General features: G+C 36.3%; 1 long non-coding RNA gene across 1 annotated transcript; it reads right to left on the bottom strand.

The window, feature by feature from the left end:
- Nucleotides 1-9,512: 9,512 nt before the first annotated feature.
- LOC103877289 lies at nucleotides 9,513-17,656 on the bottom strand. Its single transcript, XR_636926.4, has 2 exons — nucleotides 17,331-17,656; nucleotides 9,513-9,703 (listed from the first exon to the last, which is right to left on the bottom strand). It is a non-coding gene; the product is annotated as an uncharacterized LOC103877289 (long non-coding RNA).
- Between the last annotated feature and the right edge of the window lie 1,418 nt (nucleotides 17,657-19,074).

Genomic DNA, 19,074 nt, shown 5'->3' on the forward strand with positions numbered 1-19,074 from the left:
GCAATAGCAAATGCTAGTGAGGATGTGGAGAAAAGGGAATACTTGTGCATGTTTAATGGGAATGTAAATTAATACAACCACTATGGAGAACACTTTGGAGATTCCCCAAACAAACTAAAAATAGAGCTACCATAGGATCAGGCAATCCCACTTTTGGGCACAAAATAAAGGAAATCAGTTTATCAAAGAAATATTTGCACTCCTATGTTGTGGCAGCACTGTTTACAATAAGCTAAGATTTGAAAGCAACATAAGTGTCCATGAACAGATGAATGGATATAGAAAATATGGTACATATACATCACGGAGTACTATTCATCCATAAAAAAGAATAAGATCCAATCATTTGCAACATGGACGGAACTGGAGATCATTATTTTATGTGAAATGCACCAGGCACAGAAAGACAAACATCACATGTTCTCTCTTAATTGTGGAATCTAAAAATCAAACCAATTGTACTTATGTACATGGAGAGTAGAAGGATGGTTACCAGAGACTGGAAAGTGTAGTAGGGGGCTCAAATGGTTAATGGGTATAAAAGAACTAGTTAGAAAGAAAGAATAAGACCTAATATTGATGGCTGCAGCTCAATGGATAGGTGCTTGGGCCGATGGATGCCCCATTCTTCATGATATTCTTGTTTCACATCACATGCCTATATGAGAACATCTCATGTACCCATTACATGTACACACCTACTTTGTACACCACAAAATTTTTTAAAAACATAAAAAACTATAAAAAGGAAAACATTTTCCCATACATTATTTTATTAGATTATGAGAAAATAGGTAAAGTGGAGACCGTACTTAACTTACATCACAAATATTATGTTGGAACTTTCACTCATCCTCTTACTATCTACAACTCCTTGAACATGCCTTTACACATCTCTATTTCAAGAGTGTATTTTGAGCCTATTCATTTTAGTTATATGTTGCAGGAAATAGTGCAACTTAAATTAACTGTTCACTTGAGTTATATTTAAAATAGTTTTGATATTTTGAATTCTGACTCTCAGTCTTATTCTTAGGACTGTGTTATATGCTTCCAAATGTTATGTTTAATCTTCAGAAATACTCTGAAAACTGTTAACTACAGAATATTTTTAAAGGTTATACAAAGTATCTTGGGGGTGGGGTGACTACCACAGTCAAATAGGCATGCAATATATTTTTTTGAATGTAATGTAGATAAGCCTAAAGTTGAAGCATTTAGTTTGTTTCCTGTTTTTCATTTAACAGTATGATAACTAAGGAATAGGTACGCTATTTAACGTGCCAGATTTTTCACTTATCTGATTTCCAATGTAAAGTCCTTCTTTGGCAGAGCATGGTGGCTCACGCCTGTAATCCTAGCACTTTGGGAGGCCAAGATGGGAGGATTGCTTGAGGCCAGGAGTTCAAGACCAGCCTGGTCAACATAGTGAGATTCCATCTCTATAAAAAATGAAATTATGGGGCCGGGCGCGGTGGCTCAAGCCTGTAATCCCAGCACTTTGGGAGGCCGAGATGGGCGGATCACGAGGTCAGGAGATCGAGACCATCCTGGTGAACACAGTGAAACCCCGTCTCTACTAAGAAATACAAAAAATAGCTGGGCGAGATGGCGGGCGCCTGTAGTCCTAGCTACTCGGGAGGCTGAGGCCGGAGAATGGCGTGAACCCGGGAGGCGGAGCTTGCAGTGAGCTGAGATCCGGCCACTGCACTCCAGCCTGGGCGACAGAGCCAGACTCCGTCTCAAAAAAAAAAAAAAAAAAAAAAAAGAAATTATGAAAAAATGAAATAAAGTCTTTCTTATTCAACTACAAAATTATATTTATTAATTATAATGTCCATATGGCAAAAGTCAAAATGTGTAGCACTTTATTTTACCTTCATAAGCTCTCATGATAACCCTATCCTTTTTAGAAATACCTGTTCCTAAAATGTCTTTTCTTTTGCCTTCTTTCTTTTATTTTTCTCTTCAATATAACTCTGACTTAAAGAGCAGGAAGCCTGAAAAAAAAAATCTTTCCAGTATTCTCTATATCACTGCAACATAAAATTAAATGGAAGTAGGTTAGAGAAAATATTCTACAAGACCTGCTTGAGTTCCTTATGTAGTCTACCACTTTACAATTCTCCCTCTTCTGGGATCCAGGGTAATTTATTTTGAGAGTAGGATTTTCCTGATGTCTTGGTCTTCATTCTTTGCCCCTTTTTAAGCTTGAAATACTCTGAGACCTTTTATTAACTGAACTAAAATCATTCCCCTTAGAGGCCTGTTTTGTAGCTTTATAAAAGTTTGCACTTCCCCCCGAAGTGTCACAAATGTTATCAGTGGAAGCTGTGAAAAGCATATAGTGCTGTTATGTCCTGTAAAAATTATGTTCCCCAAACAATTTCCTTGCTGCAAATAAATCTCAGTGAGTGCTGTGGTTGCTGAACATTGAAATTAGAAAGCAGTTTCCCAAATCGTAACATCCATTGCTCCTTTTCCCTTTGCCAGAGAAACTTGCTACAAAAAGACCAACAGGAAGAGAAAGAACTGGGAGAAACATCTATTGTGTATTTCTCAGTTTCCAGTTTCTGATGACCCCAGTCCAACCAAGTCACACAAATAGCCAGGGGAACTTACCATAAAGTCATGATATAATTTTTTTTTTTTTTTTTTAGACGGAGTCTCGCTCAGTCGCCCAGGCTGGAGTGTGGTGGCGCACTCTCGGCTCACTGCAAGCTCCACCTCTCGGGTCTACCTGAGAGGTGGTACTGATAACATTTGTGACACTTCGGGGGGAAGTGCAAACTTTTATAAAGCTACAAAACAGGCCTCTAAGGGGAATGATTTTAGTTCAGTTAATAAAAGGTCTCAGAGTATTTCAAGCTTAAAAAGGGGCAAAGAATGAAGACCAAGACATCAGGAAAATCCTACTCTCAAAATAAATTACCCTGGATCGCAGAAGAGGAGAGTTGAAAAGTGGTAGACTTTTCCTGACTCAGCCTCCCAAGAAGCTGGGACTACAGGAGCCCGCCACCACTCCCGGCTAATTTTTTTTCATTTTTAGTAGAAACGGGGTTTCACCGTGTTAGCCAAGATGGTCTTGATCTCCTGACCTCGTGATCTGCCCGCCTTGGCCTCCCAAAGTGCTGGGATTACAGGCCTGAGCCACCACGGGCGGCCAATGTAACTATTTGTACGTGGAATTTACCACTGACTGGGTGTTACATTGTTGTGTAAGATCAGATGTTACTCATTTTATTCCCCAGTGCCTAATTACTCTATGGTAGGTTATAGGTGAAACTGAATGGTTATTTTAATATCAGACGACATGAGCTAATCTTAGTATTGTTTTTAAGCCAATTCTAAATATGCTGCTTTTTTTTTAGTGGTTCTGTTGTTGTTCAACACCTTAGACTAAAAAAAAAGTTCATATATTATAAAATTGTATCACCACCACCATTTTTAGTGTCAGAGAGAAGTAGCTATTAGAAACTGAAACAAAAAGAGCTATGCTTGCATAGCCCTTTCTGTGGGAGTATGTAGTCCATTATTTCTACTTCTCTGCTGATGTCTGTTCAACGTTATCTCTCTGTAGATCAGTGATATTTCTTTTCCAGGTACATGGGAGAAGATTTGTGGCAAAAGTTCGCACATATCTCAAGTCACACTCTAAAGACAGACTCATTAGGATCTCTAAATCTTAATTCCTAATTTCTGAGAAACTGCTTTCTAATAGTCGAAAGTTTCAATCAGTCTGTCACTAGGAGATCAAGGCATTGGGGCCCAAAAATAGCATCCAGAGCCTATTCCAAATGTGTGTAATATTAATGTAACATATGTAACCATGAAGATTCTCCCAAACTCACGGAAATGTCATGAATTTAAAGTAAAATTGATGAATAACGTCCACTGACACATTTCTAAGAGCTGCCCGCTTCAAGTGCTTTTCGTGTTTCTTCAAGAGCTGCGCCTGAAATGGAAATGTTGATTCACCAACTCCCCGAGTTTCTTGACACATGAATAGCATAAGTTCAGGTTGAGACCATTCCTAGGAAGCTAGATTCATCTATGTTTCCCAGGTCATCTCAGTCAGCTACAAGCTCAGGGAAGTCCATACATCAGCCTTGTTATTTTGCCCCATTAAGCACTTTAAGGCCTGTTGGTCTTTGGCTTTTAATCTCAAGTAATTATCATCTAGGAGTGCTGGTACCTCAGGACACCAGTCTTCATTAGTCATTTAGAGGGCAATTCCCTGCAGCTGATGAAAATAAGAAGAGAGCCAAATGAGTAATAGAAATATTTAAAGTAGTGCCTTTATTTTCACCTCTCTGTAACAGCGGTAAAATACAAACAGGCTTTAATTCTTCTTGGAAATATCCGACATTTGAGCTACTCAAGTTGAACAGCCAATCCAGTCAATAATGAATGAATATGTTAATATCACAGTCAAGAAATGAGCAGAGTTTGAAATTTACATTAATATTTGCACTAATTGTTGTTAAAATGTTTTTTAAAGTGGTGAGTAGTCAATGTAATTGCTGATGTCAAGAGATATTATTAAAGACAGCATGGCTAACAGATGTATTAGGTATAGAAAGAAGCAGGGAAGTAAAATCTCATTTTCCTGACGTGTCTGCCTAGTCTAGGGTCTGCTGCAGTAACAATCAATCTCTACATCTGAAAGCCTTAACACCATAAACTTTTATTTTTTTGATCATCTGACAGTCATTAATGAGAGCTATTATTAATGACTCCTCTCAAAAGGGTGATAAATTGGCCCAGATAGCTTGTACTTTACTGTGAAATCATCTGAAATACATTGCTTCTGAGGTCTCTCTAGAAAGTTAGGAGTATTGAATAGCTAAATTTTAAAGCCAGGAGTGGAAGTAGCTTACAATTAATTTGTTATTGACCAGAACTTAGTCATACAGCCTTTAACCTAAGTGCAGGAAGTACATTCTTCTTGCATGTTCAGGAAAGAGGTGGTTGTGGTGAATAGTGTTAACTCTGTCTCACCAATTGATTATATTGGATAATTGATTAAAAACAAATATTACCTTTTAGGAAACTAAGCAATGTACTAATTTTTAACATTTAAAAATGAGCTCTTAGGTAGTAAAATACAGAATGTAATATCTTCACTTTTAAAAAAGAGAATGAGAAAGACAGCTAAAATGTCAGTAAGTTTCGTAAAATGAAGGTTCTTATCTCTGTCTTACTTATCACAGGATCCCGAGTACTTATAATACTGCGTTGTATATGATGCCTAACAAGTATTTCTTAAATAAATAATGTAGATCCCAAGTTTATCCTGTTTGGCATTAAACTTTAGTTCTTAGAGTATGGTTGACTTTCAATATTTTTTGGTGGGGGGAGGGGGCACAAAATTCTATAATGTCTTCTAATTTGGGGGTTCGTAAACTATATTTCCTTGCAAAAGAAATAGGTGTATGGTTTGGGTGATCATTTTTGCTCCACGAGTACCTACTATACTAAAAAAGAAATAATTGACATACACATGTACACACATGCAAACACACGATCCCAGCTGATTCAGTTCCTTATATGTGCTACTCACTGTCCTGGGTGCAGTGAACAACACAGAATATGTTCCCTCATGGAGTTTATAATCTAAAGTAAAATACAGACAAATAAGGAGATACGTTAGAAAATGTATTCTGTTGTATAGTTACTTTCTAAAATTGGGAGGAACCCTCCACCTAAAATTTTGTTGGGATATCAAGACTAATGATGCTACAGGTGCACAAAGAGGATGTGAAAAGATATATTACCTAGTTGAGGTTCCTGGGGAGAGCAGGGCAAGACTCTCCTAGCAAGTCTGAAAGGGCTTGAGTGGGCAAAGGGTTACAGGTTCAAGTCAGGTGAAAATTTCTGCCTATGGGCGGAGCTTTCATAGACTAAATCTCCTGCTGGTGCTAAAGGAGGGCGCAGCTGGACTTTCTTATCAGCTTGCCCACATGTTGGGCACAAGGAAAAGAGGAAGGAGTGAGACTTAAAACCTGTCAGCAGTCGGACATCAAAAAATGGGGTCAAATTCCTCATTACACCTACGTTATAGTGTGTTAAGTGTTAAGCAGAAAAAATGTAGTAAGGCAGGAGAATCAATAGCTTTGAAAAAGTTGCAATTTAGATAGGGTGACCAGGAAAGTCTTCACTAGTGCCTGGAAAGTGCTGATTCTTGCTTTTCTGGGGACATCACAGTCCCGCATGGTCAATATGGAGCAGTCAGAAATTACTGAAGTGGTATTTCAGGACCAATTTAAATGCTGTTGTGGACCAAAAAGCAGTTGGGAATGACTCTTCTTGCTGAGTTGCTTAAACCCCACTTTGGAACTGAATAGCTTTTTTGAGGATCCAAATTTCTCAAGAAATTCAATTTTTGAGAAACCTCTAGAATTTTCAAAACTAACTAACCATGATAGCTTTCTCTACGCTGGATCACAGCTGTCTTTGGCTGGTAACTGCAGTTACCCAAAGCCCCCAGTTATTCACTTGTCTCAAGGTTAATAATTCCCATTCCATTTCTGCTCATCTTCTCAGAGAATTATCTCCTTAAGTTCATTATTGCTTCTGTGATTATCCAAATACCAGGACATAGAGCAGAGCTCAGAAATCAGTCTGTAGGATCAGCTACACATGCAAATAAAGGACTAAGGATTCTCCTAGGTATTGCTTGGTTATACTAAATTAGGAATAATATAATTAGCAAAATAATAAAAAGAATAAACACATATAGTGCATACCATATGTCAAACCATTAGTGTTCTATTGTTGCTGTAATAAATTGCCGTCAACTTAGAGGCTTAAAACAACATAAATTTATTATATTACAGTTCTAGAGGTCAGATTTCCAAAATGGGTCTCACTGGGCTACAATCATATTGTTGGTAAGACTGTGTTCCCTTTTGGAGGCTCTAGGAGAGAATCCATTTCTTCACTCAAAATGGTTATTGGCAGAATTTACTTTATTGTGGTTTTAGGAATGAAGTCTTCATTTCCTTGCCCACTGTCAAGTACAGTACATTCTTAGTTTCTAGAGACGGCTTTTATTCCTTGGTTCATGACTTCTTCCTGCACCTTAAAACCAGCAATGGTGCCTTGAATACCTCTCACACTTTGGATCTCTCCTGTCTTTGCTTCCACCGTCACATCTCTCTGAACACTGGAAAAGTGTCTCTGTTTTTCAGGATTTTGTGACTAGATTAGGCCCATCTGGATAATCCATGATGGTCTCCACATCTCAAGTATATAACCTTAATCACATATTAAAAGTCCCCTTTGCAAGTCGAAGAAATGTATCCCCAGGCTACTTTATCAGATACTTTATAATTTACTATCATTATTATTGTTCAGAACACTGATGTCCAAAATTTGAAAAAAGAAATGCTAACACTATTTCTCGTAGCTAAAATAGGAAGAGAATTGAGATGAGATCTGTGAAAATACCACACCAAATTTCTAGATAAAGAATATAATTATGATTTACAGACAGCTTCATATTTAGATAATTTAAAATCATAACTTGTAAATGAGATTTTTGCATATGCAGAAATTGGGCTTAAATAAAGAAATGAGTGAATGCTTTCAGACATAGTGTCTTGACTTTAAAACTGCTATCTTTTGGATGGGTGACTATAAGGATAGTAATCTTCACTTATATTTATGTTACTTTGATGATTCAATACACCTTCACAGATACTGTCTTATTTTCTGTAAAAAAAATTATGTGAGTCAAAGACAAGTATCTTCTTAAAAATAGGCAGAAAATTCTAAATAATTATTTAAAGGTGTAAATCTTAATGATATAGTGAGCTAAGTAGTAATAAGAGTTTAAATTATGCTTACTCTACAGCAGGCACTGCTTTAAGGATTTTAAATATATGAACTTATTTTAATTTGGAAGTGGATGAATTATAATACTATTTACCCTCTTCATATATGAGGAACCTGAGGCAAAGAGAAATTAAATAACTCTGCTAAGATTATGTAGCTAGAAGGAGGCACAGCTAGAATTTGAACCGGGGCAATTGGGTTTCTTAATTGGAATGCCGTATGCCAATTTCTAGTCAAGTTTTCATTCCAGAGAGCAACCATTTCTGGTGTCCTTTATACCTGTCTTTCGTTTGTAGACACGTAAAGAGGGAAAATGTGTACATCACTCATTCAATGGCCATCTATAGCTCACCAGGTTGCTGTTGTATGGGAAGTGTAAAGATAAGTGAGAATCAGTCTTATTACATTGGTTACATCTCTTCACTTTCCTTTAGCAGTTAACATCTTTATTTCAGGTTTCTTTCCCAGGCTAGAGGAGTGGAATACCTGTATGAACGATATATATATCTGACTTTGTAACCACTGTGGATGGACTGATAACAAATCTTTAAGGACCATATGGTGGTAAAATCCTTCGAAGTATACACAAACTGTAAAAACAGATTTAGGAGTGTATTCCTCCATCAATATGCCAGCCTTGACATGAATAACTGCCATTAGCATTAAAAAGAATTTCCAGGTTAAATCTCCCAGGAGAAAAGATCCAAACCCTGTCATCTATCTCACAGACATACTAAATTATTTCTTATGGGACATGTGGAATTGCCCAAATCAAACACCCAAATGGAAGCAGTAGAGATTTAGTGGTGACGGTTCTTAAGGAGGGGCGGAAGCTGTTCACAACCATTAAACAAATTAATGGTCCAATATAACCAGAATCTATTCCTTCTCTATAAACTAGAATAGTGTCAATTATTCTTTCAGTTGCATGCAAGGTAGTTGGAGGACATCTGAGTGCAAAGTCTGGATCATAACAGGGACATTTTAAGACTTATCAGATGCCACAAGTGGGAAGCACCTTATTCTGTAGAATATGTAGTTTTATTGTTCATATCTTTCTCAAATAAAGAATCCTAAACCTGGCATTTGTCCTTGTCTCTGCTATTTATGGTGTAGTCTACTTGACACGAATAAGGTCCCGTAAGAGCCGGGCAGACGGCTCACACATTCAGAGTACGGATGCAGAGCTCCCATGAAAATACGGAAGTGGGTGGCCTTCAAAATTCTTTTCATGAATTTGACATCCTCAGTGAAAGGGCAGTTGCTGAAAACATGGAAGTCATTAATATAAGAACCTAATCCATAACATTGGCAATGCAATTCAGGCATGTTTGATACAAATTAGATTAAAAATTCGTTATTTATCTCTAAGGTCCCTATTCCCTAAGACCATGCCTTCCCCTAATTACATCATTTTTTCCCTCCTCTTTACTATTTACTTTGATTTGATAATTACATCTTTCTCACACTAGCATGGGTTGGGTCTGCACCATGACTGCTTACTCAGCCCATCTCTCTCTATCTGACAGAGGTCCTGCATTAGAGAATAAGAATGATATTGAATGATACAATGTATTCAATGATTAGAAAGCAGTCCTCCTCTATCCCCACCCCCTCTTAATTTGGGTTTCCAACATTAATTCAATTCCCTGAATATTTTTGTGAAACTAAAATTACTACAAGTCTTTCACTGACTTTATTAATTGGAAATATTAGACTCAATGAAGATTAGATTTACAGTGGCTTGCACAGTAGGCAGCTTCTGTTGGCTTGATGGTATCTGGGAAAGAATCTCCATAATCCTCTTCACCATGCCATTATGGTCACACGATCACTGCCTTCATTCTAAGCATCATTTTCCTATCTAAGTGAGGTAGAAGGGAGAGATGGTAGCGTTTTAACCAAATCTATTACTTTTACTCAAGAAAACGAAAAGCTATCTAGATAAACCTTACAGAGGACTTAATCATTTTCTCGTAGACCCACATTGAATTTCCCATCTATGCAGAGCTACAAGGTAGGATAGGAAATACAGGGTTTTGGATTTTTAATCCTCTGTAGTCAAAAGTAGCAGAGAAATGGTTTGGAAATACCTTTTGGGCAGTCAATCTCAGTAGTTGCTTAATAGTTTGCTTGCAATGTAAGTTAATTTTGTTTACATTAAACTTATTTCTTTTAGTAATTAAGAACTCATTCAAGTGTCCAGAGACTTTAATACAGTAACTCTGATTTTTACCATTCATAATTTTCCCACAGTCTCTTCTTCCAACTTTCTAAATTATTAGTCTCATTTTTGTTAGTTTGAGCTTAAAGATATACTGCCTCCTTTGTAATTGACCCCTCAACTCTCATACTCTCTTGAAGTACATCTACACTTAGAAAATAGAGTAGATAAAAGATGAATTTTTCCTTTGAAATAGCTTTATAAACCTGCTTCAAACTTTATGCAATCCTCTCTCACACCTGAAATTATCAACTCTTGGGGATTTCACATGGTAGAGAATTTATGCAATTTAGGCATAGAGTGTATTATAAATGAGTTTGATCATTCATTCATCCAAGATTTACAGATTTGTTTTACTTCTTAACCCATGACATAAGGGTATACAGTATTTTCGGCTTGCTTTATTTCCTGACTCACCATATACAGAATATTTTCTCCACTTATCAGATTAACCTCTAGTTTCCATTATGTGGTAGTCAGAATAATGCTCTCCCAACCAAAAAGATGCCCACACCCTCATCCATGGAAGCTATAAATATGTTGCCTTACATGGCAGAAGGGACTCTGTAGCTGTGGTTAAGATTGAGGAATTTGGCTGGGCGTGGTGGCTCATGCCTGTAATCCCAGCACTTTGGGAGGCCGAGGCGAGTGGATCACCTGAGGTCAGGAGTTCGAGACCAGTCTGGCCAACATGGCGAAACCCTGTCTTTACTAAAAATACAAAAATTAGCCAGGTGCAGTGGCAGGTGCCTGTACTCCCAGCTATTTGAGAGGCTGAGGGAGGAGAATCCCTTGAACATGGGAGGCAGACATTGCAGTGAGCCGAGATCGTGCCACTGCACTCCAGCCTGGGTGACAGAGCCAGACTGTGTCTCAATAAATAAATAAATAAATAAATTTGAGATGAGAATTCCCCAACCAGGTCCAATCTAATCATATGAATTAATAAAATCATAGCAACCTTTCCAAGCTGCAGTCTGCAAAATATACAGTCTACAGAAGGGTCAGAGAGACTGCACTGTTACCAGCTTTGAAGATGAGAGACAAAGGGGCCCAAAGAATGTGGGTGACATCCAGAAGCTGGAAAAGCTAGGCAATGGCTTCTCATTTAGAGCCTCCAGGAAGAAAAGCAGCCCTGTTAACGCTTTGATTGTAGCCTAACGAGATGCATGTTGAATGTCTGACTTTTTTTGTTGTTGTTTTAAAACATTAAGTTTGGGGAAATGTGTTATAACAGCAATAGAAAGCAAATGAGAGTTTCATATCTGAAACTGGAGTGCAGATGTAAAAAATACCTGAAATTGCAGAAGTGGATTGGGAATTGTGCACTAGGAAGAGACTGGAAGAATTTTGAGTAGCATGATGGAAAATATGTATATTGCCTTGCAAAAACTTAGCAAAAATATGAATGTGGATGATTCTGTCAGTGAGGGCTCAGAAGGAAGTAAGAAGCATAATGGAAAACCATGTCCCCCTAGAGAGCACCTAAATGGTTGTGAACAGACTGCAAATAAAAACAGCAGCCTTAAAGTTAATGTTGATGGGGGCTTAGGAGGAAGTGAAGAACATGTTATCAGAAAGTAGAAGAAAGGAGATCCTTGTTATATAGTGGCAGTGAGTTTACTGCAATTGTGTCCTAAAATTAGGTGAAAAATAGAACTTGTAAATGACAAATTGGATATTCAGCTGACGAGATTTTCAAGCAAAATGTTAGAGATGTGGTCTGGTTTCTTCATGTTGCTTAGAGCAAAATTGGAGAGAAAAACAGTAAATTGAGAGAAGAACTGTTAAACACAAAAGACGTGGGACTTGATTGTGAAAACTTTCAGCCTATTAAGATGAAAAAAGCTTCCAAAATGAAGAGTTTCCATGTCAGAAAGGCATCCTCTAAAGGCGAAATTGAGGATGTGGCTATACAACCCTTTGCTAATATCTTAGAAGAGAACAACAGACTTTTCAATCACACAAAGATGCCTAGAAGAGATTAAAAGTCCAACACATAGATTGTCTCCAGAGAGCATCTGGAAAGCTTAAGAATTTTCTCTCTCAGCCATATAAGTAAAAGTCAAAAATATAAAAGGATTTTTCTATGAAAAATTTGTAGATGGACCTTTTATGTAATGAGGTAAATCCATATTAACCATACAGAAAACCCACATGATTTTTGGGAATTTCACATAGTAAAACCAATGACAGTTTGGATCAAAAGGGGCAGAGAGTACAACATGAAAGACCTCAAAAATTATCCTGGCAGGAATCAGATCAGAACAACCACTCAGCTGCAGACACATATGAGCAGCATTTCTATTCTCTTCTGAGACCAGAGACGCAAGTCCAGGGAGCAGAGCTGTGAGTCCAGAGATAGATCCATGAGTCAAAGAGGATTATTCTCTGGAAAACAAATGTAGTTTATTTAGCTGAAATTTTTAATTGATTGGTATTAGTAACTGCTTTTCCCCTTTCATTTTCTCCATTTTACAACTCGTATGTCTAAAATTATTTTTCCATGGCTGTTCCATCATGATTTTTTTTGGAGCCAATACCTTGTTTGTTAAGTTTCACATGTTCACAAATAAGGAAGAATTGCGCCTGAGAACAAATTAGACCCTCATTCATATCTAATATAGATAATATTTGGAATTTTTATCTGATAAAATTTAGAAGTGATTTTGTTGATGTTTAATGGGTTGATGCTTTTGGGGACCTTGGGATGTGGCGAATGTCTTCCGCATGTGTGAAAGATGTGAATTTTGAAGGCCAGAAAGTGGGCTATGGTAGGCAGAATAATTGACCCACAAAGTTGTCCATACCCTACCACCTCAAACCTGTTTCCACATGAAACATTGTCTTTACAGTTGTGATTAAGATTAAAGAACCCAATATGGGAACATTATCCTGCATTATTTAGTAGAACCAATTTAAAAGTGGCTGCATTGCAGGAACAAAAGTAGCAATACACAGCAGAACAGGTAAAACAGAATCTCAATTTTCTGTCCACAGGACTGAAATGGAACCTCCAATAAACCGTAAAAGACCAAGGAGGCCATGTAGAGGAAGGGACAAAGAAAAGATATGTAAAAATATTTATTTATTTTTTAAATTATACTTTAAGTTCTAGGGTACATGTGCACAACGTGCAGGTTTGTTTTATATGTATATAAGTGCCATGCTGGTGTGCTGCACCCATTAACTCATCATTTACCTTAGGTAAATCTCCTAATGCTATCCCTCCCCCCTCCCCCCTCCCCACAATAGGACCTGGTGTGTGATGTTCCCCTTCCTGTGTCCAAGTGTTCTCATTGTTCAATTCCCACCTATGAGTGAGAACATGCAGTATTGGGTTTTCTGTTCTTGCGATAGTTTGCTGAGAATGATGGTTTCCAGCTGCATCCATGTCCCTACAAAGGATACAAACTCATCCTTTTTTATGGCTGCATAGTATTCCATGGTGTATATGTGCCACATTTTCTTAATCTAGTGAACTCCAGAGCTCACCTCCAAGCTCTATGCGGCAGGACTGATTCTAACCAGCATGCCAAACACTTTCAGAAATGAATTAAAAGATAGACCACCATCTAGGTCCCAGAATAACCATTAGATGGGACATGTCTTGAACAAATTTGAAGACTACTACCAAGGTTTTGAAAATAGATGTAATATTAGAACCAGGACACTCAGGAAGCTGAATGAAACTAGTAGCTTTACCTAATCAGTTCAATGACCTGCTAAAACAAAAAATAATAACATTTTCATAGGATGTTTTAAAACCTAGAATTTTACAACATAATATGTAAAATATGCAGGACAAAATAAAAACTCATAAAATATTTTTTAAAAACATGAACATTTTGACTCCTGTGGAAGAAGATAATCAGCAACACCAACATGACATGGGTATTGAAAATATCCAATGGACATTAAAGCAACTATTACAGAAATGCTCTAACTAGGAATGATAAATACTCTTGAAAAATGTGTTGAAATAGAAAGCCTCAAAAAAGATAAATAACACAGAACCAAAAGAAAATTGTAGATATTAAAAAAACCATCAAAATAAATCCTTACTAGATGGACTTAATATCAGAACAGAGAAGAAAATTACAACTTGGTAAATTTGCAGATAGAGCAGTAAAACTTATGCAATCTGAAAATGAGATTTAAAAAATAGGAAACAATGAACAAAGATGAGGGATCATGGGAAAAACAATGAAATTTCAAACATTTGTTTTATCAAAGTCCCAGAGGAGAGGACAGAGATTCCTCTCTGGAAGAAATGACAAAAATGGGAAGAAATGACAGCTGGCAATGTCTTACATTGACACGAGATATAAACTTACAAATTCAAGAAACTGAACAAACCCTAAGAAGGAAATCTAGTCAGATACATTATAACAAACCAGTGAAAACAAAAGACAAAAAAATTGGAAGTAGTCAGAGAAAAATGATTAATAACCTATAGATAAACAAGTATTTAAAAGAATATAAAATTCTCATAATTATTGAGTTCAGAGGGACGTGGCGTAATATTTTTTAAAGATGTAAAACAATCCTGAATTGTATATTCAGTTATTGTATCTTCTTTAGGAATGAAGGTGAAATTAAGGCACTTAGTTAAAGAAAAACTGAGAAGTGGTTTACTGGAGGTATAAATTGAAACAAACTTGGGACTTAAGGAATAAAAGAGAACAACAGAATTGGAAAATATCCAGGTAAATATTTGTCTGTTCTTCTCTTGAATTGTTAAAAATAGCATTCTGGCAATGCTGATTTCAACTAAAATCAGAGACTATAACATTGCCAGATGAGGTTTTTACTGTGTGTAGATAAAACGTATAAGACACGTATGTAGCATAAAAGAACAAGGGGACCTATACAATGTTAATATTTCTATATTCCAAATGACATGGTAAAATATTGATTCTGAATGGTCTTTAAAGGTGAATATGAAAAAATTAAATATGCATATTATTATACGTAATTATAAGCATATGAATAATTACATTAAATGTAAATATCTAAACATACTAATTAAAGTACAGAATTTCAGATAGAATATGTAATATAATTCAACTCTATGATGTCTACACAAAGTCCACTTCAAGTAGAATTAAGAAAAAGAGTGTAGAAAAAGTTTTTTCATGCAATAATGAAACAAAGCTAGAGTGGCTATATTCATATTGAACAAAAAATAATTACCAGGGAAAACAGAGATATTGATAAAAGGGATAATTCACCAAGAAAACTTAGAACTTCTAAATATGTATGCACCTAAAAACAGAGCTTGAAAATGCATGAAGCAAAATTTAACAAGACTGAAATAAGATATAGTTAAGTCCGCAATTATAATTAATTTCAATACTTCCTTCTGAGTAATATTATAGAACTAGTGGGTAGAAAATAAGTGAGGCTCTAGAAACATTAAGAATACCATAAACTAACTAGATCTAACTGACATTTATAGAACACCCCACCTAAATGTACTTGTAATACTAAACCAGATCTGTCAAACCTGTGCTACAAATTAGACCTTAACAAATTTAAAAGATTTAAAACTGTACAAAGTATATTTTCAGACCTTATGAAATTAAATTAGAAATTACTAGGAGAAGGATATGAAGAAAATGTCTAAACACTGAAACAGTAAACAACGCATATCAAAATAATATTTGAGGCAAAGAGGTAATTTTAACATAATTTAGAAAATACTTTGAACTCAATAAAAAAGAAAAATTAGTAAGATGCAGCTAGAACAATGCTGAGAGGGAAATTTATAGCACTAAAATGCTTGTATTGGTAAAGAAGAAATATGTTAATACAGTACCATGCTTCCACATTAAAAAATTAGAAAAATAATAGAGAAATAAGCCAAAATTAAATCAAACAGAGGAAAGAAAGTAACAAAGATAATAACAGAAAACAACAAAAATAAGAACAGAAAAGCACAGAGAAAAATGAAAACAAAAGAAGTTTTATGAAAAGATGGACAAAGTTGATACGACTTTAGAAAGACTAAAGCAAAAGAGAAATAGTTGATAATAGGGATGAAAGACAATATATTCACTGCTAGCCTCACAGATAATGAGATGATAATAAGGAATACTATAAACAACTCTGCAAACATAACTACATAGCTGTGGCAATTTACAAGAAATTTCATAGACCTAAGTCAGGCTCTTGGCAAATGAATCTTAACAATTTCTCTATTTTTCATCCTGGAATTTCTGACATTCATTCCACCTGATCCCTAACACCTTCCAGTGTGTGATTGGCACAACCAAAATCTCTACATTTTCTAAAGCTGATCTTGTAATTCCTGTGCTTCATGTTTTTAAATTTCTTTCAACTTATTAGAAAATAATTATTAACATAAAAGCTCTGTCGTGATATGACTTCTCCTATATCTCTACACTTTTTTGTATGACTTATTCTTTGTTTTGAGAAATTATGTTACTTGTTTTTGCCCTAATTCACAAATATTTCTCATGTCCACCTAGAATGCCCTCCCAAGATTTGGAGTCGTAAATTTCCATATTTCTAGAAATCTAATTTACTTTCTCTTTGAAGGTTGATCTTTTTTATTTAGGTAAATTTATATGCTGTTTTCCACCTGCTGTTATTGCATCTGTTTATGTTTCAAATACTGCACATGTCTTATGTTTTTGCTATTATTTGCATATCTGCCTTCTATTAGAATATAAAAATCTTGCAGTCAGGGGTGAACCCTCTGCATTTGTGTCTTCACTGACCGGCACAGATTCTGGCACACAGTAGTCACTCAGTGGATGTATATAGACAGGTGTAAAAATGAAGTGGTCAAAGTCTCACAGATTGGTAGAAGAGTCCACAGTGGGTAACCCAATTGAAAAATTAGTGCCATACTTTTCAATTCATATCAAAAATGGAAAAATATTACAAGTTAAATATCTGGAACATCTTGTTCTTTAAATTTCCCAAGACAATTACTTGAAATTTATTTCATAAAATATACTATTCATGTAATATTGATCTGCTAAATTTAACATTAAATGATCAGTTTCACATAGATTATCATCTTCTACTTCATGCATCATAATATCTAGCCTAACTTATAAAAGCATTTTGACATTAACTCTACATATACAATTAAGTCTCCTTATCACACATTTGTTTTGCATGAGTGCACACAACGTATGTTAGCTTGGCATTCTTTTTCTGGAACAGTGAGTAAAAATACTGTTATAGCATTATTAAACATGAAATATCATTAAAGATACTCAAATGGAGGTACCAAAGGGATAAAACCATGCAATATTGCTCCATCATTTCGGAGGCTGAAGCTCTTCCAGTGAGGCTGCTATAATTTATAATTTGATTCCCACAACCTGATTTATCAATGTCTTGCCCCACTGACAACATCTTTATAAAAGGTTCTTCCCTCTCGATGTCTGGCATGTCTCTTCACCTTCATCTTGTGCCATTTTTACTCAGTCTCATTATACTCAGGGATAAACACTTGGGGAACTTGCAACCACTTATATCATAAATGGGTTTATGTCACAATTGGTTTTAAAGGAGAGACATAATATTTTGAATTATGAGCACTGGCCTGCTCTATGAGGTAATTCAGTGTGACAAAATGACTCATCTGGATGACAGACTATTCATGTTGAAGAGGGAAAATTTGGAAGTGACAGTTTATTCTGGTAGTCTTTTTTTTTTTCCTTTGCTTATCTTGCTAGGATTAAACTAGTCAAAAGAGCCCACTTGATTGAAATGTGTCCAGTATATTCATACACCTCTCTTGGAACAGAAAAAAAAAAGAGTATCTTGAGCAGGCTTTGATTTCTCTTAAAGGCAACAGAGCCATTTCTTTTTGTGATTTTCCTATGAAGAACTAGATCTTCTCTGCAGGAACAAGTGTCTTGCTCTTGACTGGTTAGCCTGCATTGAACCAGGTCATTCAGGGAGACCTCAGACAGGTCTGCACTGACCTATCTCCATGCAAAAGGGACAGCATTAGTCAGCCCACTGTTCTCAGGGCTTCCAGCAATGTGACAGCTCTGTTAAGAGAGGTGCTGAAGAGAAAAAGTGGTTGCTTGTTCAACGGCTTACAATGGGATTGCTGCTGAAGTTGAGATTCGCAGAAATGATGATGTCATGTTTGATAATTCCAAATCCATCAGGCTTGCAAAGGAATAGGTGATGTCCAAGATTTGGATTGCAGAATTCCTTCAAATGATGGGAGAGATATCCAGAAGTCACTTCAGTAATTTTGTCTATTTAGTCTATGTCTTTGTCATCATAAACCTACAGCCTGACCTTCCTCAGGATGGCGAGGAAGCAGTTGAAGGAGTTCCCTGAGTAAATTGCTAGTGCTTCTCTGAGTTGGCATGGCCATGGCCACTTAGATGCTGCCCAGGAGCTTTATTTAGTGCACTATTCCAGTTTTCTCAGAAGAAAACATGGCCTTCTAAGAATAGCCAGAATTGACAAAAGTCTACAAGTCACTTGCTGGCAAGTGTTTGTACGTTTAACTTACATGTGAAGGCTTAGCTGTTTAATCAATTCTTAGAAGACAACATTTGAACTTCACCCACAGGTTTTTTCTTATTCATTACTGACCTGGCTTCTAGTTAGAACAAAGTTTCTCTATGGCTATCCTTTCACCTTATTTAGATTCGTCTTTCTCCATACTATCACAGCACGGTTCAACTCCTCACAAACGTGCAGAGTCCTTCCAGAATGATGCTGAGTATAGTCTGTTTATGGTGCTACCTGCTCACACCTTGACTACTGCCTCAATATACTCCATATGGTAGGTGGTAAAGACAGAGGACCATTCATTTCCTATGGTTCTATTCTCTCATAATGTTAGCATCTGTATACTTGATACCAAGTAATGTATTTGTATTTTTCAAGTGACAGAAGTGTTTCTGAACAGTTTCCTGAAGAAATAATTTAAGTGTTCCAGATTCCTTGAAATTTAGTTGCAGCAATGGCTAATGAACTTATGAAAATTGTTCAATCTCATC

The sequence above is a fragment of the Papio anubis genome, chromosome 10 (genome assembly GCF_008728515.1).
Source record: "Papio anubis isolate 15944 chromosome 10, Panubis1.0, whole genome shotgun sequence".
NCBI classification, from domain to species: domain Eukaryota; kingdom Metazoa; phylum Chordata; class Mammalia; order Primates; family Cercopithecidae; genus Papio; species Papio anubis.